The sequence below is a fragment of the Camelus ferus genome, chromosome 1 (assembly GCF_009834535.1).
Source record: "Camelus ferus isolate YT-003-E chromosome 1, BCGSAC_Cfer_1.0, whole genome shotgun sequence".
NCBI classification, from domain to species: Eukaryota; Metazoa; Chordata; class Mammalia; order Artiodactyla; family Camelidae; genus Camelus; species Camelus ferus.
Window position 1 is genome coordinate 53,544,461 of NC_045696.1, and position 9,760 is coordinate 53,554,220.

The window sequence follows — 9,760 nt, forward strand, 5'->3', positions numbered from 1 at the left end:
TAAAGCTACTTGACCAAAGCTATCTAAATATGTTACAGATGCAGACAGACAGCTGGTCTTAGAAGCCAGGGAAGCAATTATTTACTCAGAAAGCCCATATACTTTTTACTGCAACCACTAGAGGAGCAAATGTTTAAAGAGTGAGTAGCATTTGGCTACCTGGACTCTCATATTCATCCTGGAAGCACAGCTCCAGTGCCTCCCTGCTCAAGGACCCCTGTCATCTGACCCCATCTAAGGAGGATGGACAATCTCTGTGAATAATGCTCTTCTCATCCTCTACTACACCAGCCTCCAAGGCCATGAAGGACAGTGTGTCCCTTTATAATTCCCTTGTGACAACCGGACTCCCATGTGTGAACCAAACTGAAACTCAATTAAAGAGGCTGTGGCACCTTCAATGGTTCACTAAGCCCTCTGGCAGCAAACACAGCTGTAGACATTCCTTCTTTCTTCTCCCTGAGAAGCACCTCCTGGGTTTTAATTCTGAATGGGGAGAAACGTAGGGGATTCTTCGGAATTCTTTGGAATTCGGTCCAGAAAAGTAACTTCTCAGTGAAATTCAGAAAATGTCAGTAAACAACCTCTTGTTCTTGCAGGAAGATGAGGAAGAATGGATCTGATTGCATTTCCTATCGATACCGTCAAGGAGAAGGAGGGGCATAAGGGAGGTGGGAAGTTTGACAGTAATAGTTTCCAGCAGCTCTGACAAGCCCAGAAACTTCATCCGGTCATCACACTTTTCCCTCTCTGCTGATCTGAAATGCAAGCCCCTTACTTCAAGCCTGACTGACTTCTCTCTTGATTCAGAGTAATTGGGGTCCTCAGAGGCTTCCCAGAAGGAAACATTTGCTGGTTGTATGGTCTCTGAGTGTTAACACTAGATAGCGGTTTGGCTTATGTTCAGTATTTTCGGGTATCACCTTAGGGACTGAGAGTGTTGGGCTGCTGAAACCCAAAAAGCCCACAACGGGAGAAAAAGTCACAATAGCATCTTCTCCTCTCTTACCTAGATCCTCACCCATTTCAATTACATCGCATAATAGAAACCATGGTACAGTCTGAAATCTTAAGAGATCAAAACCGTCCTGAAATATTTCCAACCTCTCCTAAACCCTGCTACATGTATGTATGTGTTGAAATAGGAAGGCATTAAGCACATATTGCAATCACATTGATTACTACTTGTCATCATTACAGATGGGCCTGAAGAAGTCTAGGGTTTTAATGAGCCAGTATGGATTTCATGTTCTACTTTTGGTCTGAGAGACAGCAGTAGCTTCTTTCAGTGGGGACTGATTCCAAGTCTGAAATTTTTAAGGTCAGCTTGCTTCCCTTTGGATGGGATGCTTATCAGATCTTTAGGGTAAAGTAGAAGGAAGAAAAGAAAAATTTTCTAGGGAATCTGATTTATTAGAGAGCTGGCATGGATAATTCAGGGCGCTTTCATCAAGAACTTTCAACGTCAGCTGCTTCAGCTCTTCTCTTCACTGTCTCTATAAAATTCTGGAAGAAGTATTACTTATGATATCTTCCAGTCTCTAGGATGCATTTTCTTTGAACTTATCAGAATGCTTTTCTTTTCTCTTCACTTATCTGATTGCATTATTTTCACAGTACTATTCATACGGATTATCACTGTGTATATTTGATGGGAGAAAATTTTGTGGAGGTGAAAAACTCATCGTTTTTGCGTTTGTCCAGTGGCTCTAAAAGTCAAGGCCCTGAGCAATGCCCACATGGTGTGACTGCCCTCTCTCACTACTCCTTCCTTTTTTTCCGTAAGTAGTTTAGTAGAATGGACTAATATGTCCTTATCCCTACAGTGTTACTGTAAGCGTGAAGCTTGGAAATTTTTGAGTTGAGGAAGGAGCACTTGATAAAGTTAACTCTGCAGCTGTAGATCACGTGAGCACACAGGCGTGGAATTGTGTATCTTTTCTCGAAAAATGGTCCATAGATGAAATGGTGTAAATTTCAGTTTTTCAGGAGCCTGGGTGAATTTAACTTTGACTGTGAGCCAGTAATCCCCAACCATTTGCATCTCCCTGGCACTAGCATACTGGAATCTGGGAAAGAAGAGTTTTGTACTATGGGTGCAATTGTCACAGGAATGGATCCATCAAGAGGCTATTCTTTTTCTCTAGAGCAATAAAAAGGGATATGAAATTTCTGAGTGAACATAGGAGCAGCTGAGATTTGAAAACAGAAAGCCTGTATCAGTCAGAATAGTCCTGTAGCTTTTGGACAAAGCTTACATACCCTTGTATTCTGTTTCCTTTTGGCTTTCGGAATCACCGTGTGTTTTGATTTTTGCCTCTACTGTCAAGTCAATTGGTTTCTTTTTTTAAAATGTATTCTCTTAACTAAAATGAGCTCTTCTTGCCTTTTCCTTACCCCTCCCATTTTCCAAGCACCATTTTAATTAAGGTGGAGATGGATAGAAATACCACATCTCTTATAGAAGCCATGGAAAGAGGAGATGCAAAATAAAAGCCCTCAAGACACGAGTGTTCTTATCAATAAGCTTCAGAGACTGTCAGAAAAAAATGACTTAGAGAAACAGTTATAATAGTTTATTTCCTATTTCACCTTTGAGTCAGAATAGGAGACAAAGGGTTCCATTTGACAGCAAAATAATATTTTCCCTCCTAACTGATGATCTGGCTTTTGGAATGGAGTTTTTAATAAAAGTTCAGCGGAAGAATTTGGGGTGACGGCTAGTGAAGAGATAAGGGTAGCAATAATGTTGATTTCATCATCTCTAACCATGAAAGGAGAGTGGGTGTGTGCGTGCATGCACGTGCTCACAGTGTGTGGTGAATGCGTGTCTGTATCTGAGACAGAAGGAGCGGATGGAATAGAACTGACAACTGTAAAAACATATCTCAGTAAGTGTTGATTTCCTACCGTCAATATGTTTGTGATCTCCTATTCCAACCTGATTTCAGAACTCTGAAGTAGGCATATTTCTCCTTGCATTACTCTCCTATCTCTATAGGAACTTTCTTCTTCCCTTCATTGCTTACAGAGCCCCCATCTCAGCCTCTAATTCAGGCCCAATCTTACCTGGCCATGGTAAACACTCTACAGAGTTCAGCACCTTTGCGTGAATATTTGCTTTTCCATTGTCTCATGCATGTGTTCCTGTTTTCCAAGGCAAGTTTTGCCCCCCCCCCAAATAAGCTAGATTATAAAGTACAAAATATCACAAGGAAATAAGCTAGATCTAGATGAAGTTGCTTAAATAGACAGCGTAGTTTTCACCACCTGCCTAGATCATCACCAGAATTTCAGATGAAATCTGAATCTGTACTCAACCACAGCAACACTGATGGTGAATTGTATTAAATACGGTGAATGTACAAACAGGCCAAGAATGTGTCGTGGCTTGCTTGGAAGTGTAATATTACTAATTTGCATATTTTGCAAGTTATCACTGAGATCTGATGATTTGTCCAAGTAAAGTGCTTAAAAATATAAAAGTGTAATGGGTTCATTGTCCATTGCACTCTGACATTGCCTGTTGACACATCCTAGTGTATTTTAATGCTTTTTCACGCTTGACATAGCACTACTGTACAGTAATTAAGTTCCCATGAATATGTTCAGTAATGATTGCTATTTAAACTGATTAACCATTGATTCATTCCTATCAACTCAATGACAAGTCTGCTTCGCAAATTAAACAAGTCAACAAGATTATGACAGTCTTAACTTACATCATTTAATTTGAAGAAGAACCATAAGAATAAGACTAGACTAGGAAAATATGTTTGGCACTGATCACTGTAAATTCACTTTTAATGACTTGCATTTCATTCAGTGTGTGTACTGAAGTTTTCTTACAAGGATGAAAGATAGGGATTCGTGTGAAAAGTACTCAATTCACAAAATGTCCCTAGGAATCCAGAAATAAATTGTAAAATAAATGTGCAGGGCTTATCACACAGATTTACTTCATCTCAGACTATTTACTTTGGCTAAGCAGATCAGATGGGCTTCTGCTGTTGCACAGGTACATAACTCTTAAAATTTAAAAAAAAAAAAAAAAGTAAGTATTCTGCCCGAAAACATTCCCTAACTGCTTCCCTTCTCTTTGAATTCTTCTGAAAATGCTGCTTTCCCTCAGATTTCTGTGTAGCCTAGGAATGTATCCAAACTACATAACCTGGTGTTTGGAGACCCACATATTTCGTTTTCCAACCTTGTCATTGACTTCTCTCCAGCATGAGCTCTCTTTCAGAGGATTTCGTCTACTAACCCTCCTACAAACAAATACTTCCCAGAATCTCCTGCACAGCTCTCTCTAGTCGCTGATTCCTTTACCTTGATCTCTCTAAGAAATAAACATTTTGCAATTTTTAAAAAAACACTGGCTATTTTTTTTTCCTTTCTGCTTGTCCTTCTTCTACATTAGAGTGTAAATTACTCAGAAATGGTTTCCTTCCAGCCTAAACTGTCACAAATAGTCATACACATTTTGTGCTGCATGGCACTAGGAAACCGTACCCACACTGACCACAGTGTAAACCATGGGCCCCAAGGTCTGCCTGCCTCCATAGACTTTGTCAGCATATCAGCAAGCAGCTGAGCCAGCAGTGGACACACATCCAATCCTAGGCGATAACAAACCTGGGCATCAGTTTAAAAAGCAGAAATGAGAAGAAGAGAATGAAGGAAGGAAATCTTGACTCTGCCCATGCAGGAGGCAGAGAACCAGAGAACCGAAACCGGGACCTGTTGCCTAGACTTCTTTAAAGGTTCAAAATTAACCTGTAGTTGGCCTTAGTGATACTTCTGCTTGAGTGATGGAAAAAGCCACCCTGAAGGAACAGAAAGCCCTGTCCTAGACCTACTCCACAGTGACCGCAGTGTTTAAGGGTCTCGCTCACTCGATCTAGCTCCACCACGTTGTTTAAGGGCCCCTGGTCACCGAATCTTGTTCTGGCAGAGTGTTTGTTCCACAGAGCAGAACAAACTGGAAAGCAAGCGGGAAAGGAGCAGCCAATGGAAAGAGATCAAGAAACATCAAAGAAATAGATAAAAGGACCTAGCTGAGACCCCCAAAAGTAGGAGTTCTTACAGCAAGACACCTGCCCTTACAACTCCCTGACCCAAGTGTCTTTTCACTTGAGTGTCTTTTCCTCTTTTTCTCTTTTGAGCAATAAAGCAGCTTTCACTTTGCCCCTTTGTCTCCCCTGTGAATTCTTTCATGGCCGGAAGACAAGAACCTACTCTGGGGTTCTCCTCCTTTTAGGGGGTTCCCCATCTGCTAACAAATACTAACACACAGGTCAGAGAATTTCCTTATCTTCATGTCCAACTGCTCTATTTCAAATGTTGCAAATGGTGAGCCTGGTTGATGGGTCAAAACACAGGGAGTTTAGGGGTTAGATCTTCTTGACCCGGGGGAGGTACCTTGCAACTGGGAATTTGGCCTCAGTTACCTTTCTAGACTTCTGCATTATCGACAGCCTCATGCCAACCGCTTTTGTTGGTTATTGTTAAACAATAAAAATTGATTTCTCTTTTCTAATACTCCTGATAAAAACTCATGAACTTGTTTATGAAACCTTTTTCCTATTTTGGCCTCTGACTTCCTGTGACACTGTTCCCCCTGCCCCTGCCCCTCATCCCTTGGTCACTCTTTCCTCTGCTCTTTTTCATTAATATTCCTTTTCTGATTTCTTTCCTCTTTTTGTTCCTTCAGTGGTCATCCTTTAAGGTTCATTATCCATGCTCTGTTTTTCTCTCTGTACTCTGTCTCAAGACACCTCATACAGTTATTACATTTCCTCATCGTCTCTATGTGGAAGATGGATAATAATACCAATTTATTCATATATTTCTGACCTTTTCTCAAGCTTTGCACCCATATTTCCAATGCTCTACTGAACATGATCAACGGGATATGCTGCCATCCAATAAAATTTAATGTGTCTAAACAAAACCTTCCTCCAGGAAATTCTTCCTTCTCTGTATCTGTTAATGTACTATCAGTCTTCCCACCAAGGATTGAAACCTTGAAGCTATCTTTTTTATTTCCTTTTACTTATCTCCTATAACCTCCTAAACTGTCAGTAATCAAGGGATGCTAATAATTCATTGTAAATTACCTCCCACATCTGGCACTTTCATTACATTCCCATCATTACCACAGTGCATGTCCTTACTACTTTACATCTGGATTCAGATTAAGATACAGGAATTATTTAGTGAGCACCTGCTAGGTGCCAGATAGTGCTAACAGCTTTCACAAAAACTGAATGTTTCTCTAGATTTTCTCTCTTTTAAACTACGCTCAACCCAAATTTTACCTTAATAGTCATAAAACCTTTAGTCATCTCTTTTTCCCCCAGGCAAAATCCTTCTAGTGGCAAGTGTATTTCTTCACTTCTTTTCAACATTAACTCTACTCGACTGAAGCTACATCTTTACTTACTGCTCTATACATTATGATATATTGAAAACAATGGCCATAGACTTTTCCCATCCTCAGATGAATACCACTTTGCGAGGTGAATCTGTAGTTCCTCCAATCAAAATGCGGCTTCTAATTTTCCATGTTGTCTCGTGGCCAGCTTTGGCCAATGGGACAATAGGAAACATGACTCAGCAGAGACTTGAAAAGTGAACTTGCATCAGGACTTCCCCATTCTTGTTGCACTTGGAACCTTAAGAACAACATGTTCATGCACCTAAGCCAGCATGATGGAGGAGCACTCCAGCTTACAGTGAAGAATGACCAGACACAGAAAAGAGGCCTTCCTTAATTAACAGCCATCAGCCAACCCCCCAGCTTCCTACATGTGCATGAGAGACTCTGTAGAAGTCAGCAAAACCAGCATGAACTAGAACAACTATTCAGTCACCCACAAAATTGTAAACTAAATAAACTAGTTGTTTTAAAGCACTACATTTTGGTGGGGGTTGTTATGCAGCAAAAGGTAACAAATCCCTTGGTCTAGTTGCCCTCTTTTTGACACCCTTCTTAAATACTCTGGTTCCACGATGCTGTCTCTCTCTTTTCGGAGATTTTATGGCATTCTGACTACACCAATAGTTTCAGGAGATCCTGTGGTTTTCTTATGCAATGCCACCAGTGTCTCTTTCATGGGAACAGCTGGTCTATACCACTGTTTTTTCTCTTTTGTGTCTAATGGGCTTTATCCATAAACCTTGGATAAACTATAACCTTGGCATTTAACCATATCCTGTCTTACTGTTAACATCGTTTGAGCCTAAGTCTGTTTTCTCTAAGTAGGTCACAAATCTGACCTACTGCCTTAGAACTTTGGTATCACTTCAGAACTGATCAGCATTCCGTGGCCAAAGTAGGCATTCAATAAATATTGATTAGATGAAAGATCGCTCTACAATTAAAAAAAATGAAAAAAATATTAAAACATTTTAGTACAAAAACTGGTTGATAGTTTACAAGACTGAAAAGACCATATTCAACTAGGTTGTACGTTTGAGCACAGTTCTCCTCTCTGCCCTCTTCCTGTGCTCATCTCAGAAATCTGACTTAAGAATGCCCTGCCCAGAGAGATACACAAGAGGAAAACACGGGAAAGAGTAAGACCCCGGCTGGCCTTTCATATATTTTTTTAATCCTTCGTAATAAGTAGTAAGATGAAAATGGTTTACCTCATTTATCTTTCAGCTTTATGTCAAATGTACACTGTGATATGCACAGGATACACAATGAAGCTGAGATTTTTCTTTTGCAGGACCATTAAGTTAGAAATTTCTGGCTTTTATTTTCTGGAGTGCCTACAGCATTTTTACTTCAGTGCTGCATTAAAGTAATTTTTACATTTAATATGGAATAAAGGCAAAGCTGTCTCACAATGCCCTAACCACAGGTACGTGGGCGAACAGTTGTCTACAGATTATAGCTTGGAAATGGATTCAAAGTAAAGCTAAGAAAGGCAAAACAACTCAATTTGGAATATGAATCAGCCTTGGAATTGGCATGCTTCAGCGAGAATGGTGTGTTCTCTTTCCTGCTTCAGAGTTGGTTCCCCAATAATTCTGCTTCCAAGTTATAAAGGGTATAGCATTCCAATCTGGAGAGGTTTTGAGGCTCCTTCAGCACAGAATTAAAAAAAAAAAAAGCATAGCATATGCATTTTCCATCAACCTGCTATTAAAAATAAAAGCCTACATATAGTTACCATCTCCAGGTATTTTATCTCCTGTGTACCTGTCGCCTACCATACCTTACAGTCCTGGTCCATAAAAGTCCAGAAATGGGGAACTTTAACTATAGCATCTGAATAAAACTATAATAGTTGTAATACGTTTGCAATTATTTATGATGGCTGTATGTCTGGCTTGTTTTTATCTTTCATGTCTAATGGGCTTCATCCATATATTCTTCAAGGAAAAGAGTGTGATAATAGAGCCTTCTTTGTTCTTAGATTTCTGATGAATTCTAGGCTATGTACAATAATTCTGCAAAATTTTTTCACTTCAAAAGCTACACTCCTCAGTGACAAGTAGTTGGAAATAAATTCCCAGTTAGGCAGGCATGGGTTGTCAAGGAAGGAAGAGGTAGCCGATAAGGTGAGGTTGAAATAAATGAAAGGACTTAGGTTATTTCCCTTTTCTAAATCTTTAAACCTGAGGACGTGGTTTTCCTCACTCAATCCCATATTCCATTCTTTCATTGACAAAAAATGTGTCAAAAACTTGAAGCAACAAGATGTTTCTTCATAAGTGAATAAAGAAACTGTGGTATGGCCTTACAAGGGAATATTATTGAGCAATAAAAAGGAATGAGTGGTCAAGCCACAAAAAGACATGGATGAATCTTAAATGCATATTGCTAAGTGAAAGAAGCTGTCTGAAATGCTACATACTGTGTGATTCCAATTATATGACGTTCTGGGAAATGGAAAACTATGGAAATAATAAAAAGATGAGTGGTTTTCAGGGACTCCAGGGCTGGATGGAGGAAGGCGAATAGGTGAAGCATGCATTTCTCAGGATGGTGAAACTACTCTGTATGATATTGCAATAGTGGATACATGACATCATGAATTTGTTAAAACTCATAGAACTTTAAATCACAAAAGTGAATCTTTAGTGCATGCAAATTAAAAAAGTATTTATGAGGTCAAGGACTATAAAAAAATGAACTATATCACAAAGGTATGAAACCACCTTATTGAAGAGGGTGGGGGAAAGGTGATGACCTATTACTTTGAAGGTTAATAAATTTGCTTCTCGTTGGGGTACAAGTTAACAATTCTCAAATTGCTACATATATATAGTGGAGTTAATGGGAAATTTCATGCAAGATAAATGGAAACTTTCTATACTATCTTCACAATTTTTCTGTAAATCTAAAGCTCTTCTAAAAATAAGTTTATTATAAATATTGTGCGTTTCCTTTTTATGTGCTATTCTAGACTAAAAAGAAGAAACTAGAAATGTCTAGTTTAATGAAAAGGACATGGTAGAGCAGTGAGGTTTATCAAAAATCTAATATATTTTTATAGATGCTATATGATTTAAACCACAATGTTATCAGCTCCATTTTACAGATAATGGATGTGAGTCTTAAGTAAATTACATAATTTTCCAAACGCCAAATAGCCAAGACTGAGACTAAAAACCTACATTACTCAAAGCTCATGCTTCTTGCACTATTAAGAGTTCTTTTCACCTAAATAGATAGGATACAAGTTCAGATCATGGAATTCCAAACAGCTGTTATCAAGTGCCATGAATATAACAAAAAGTTAGT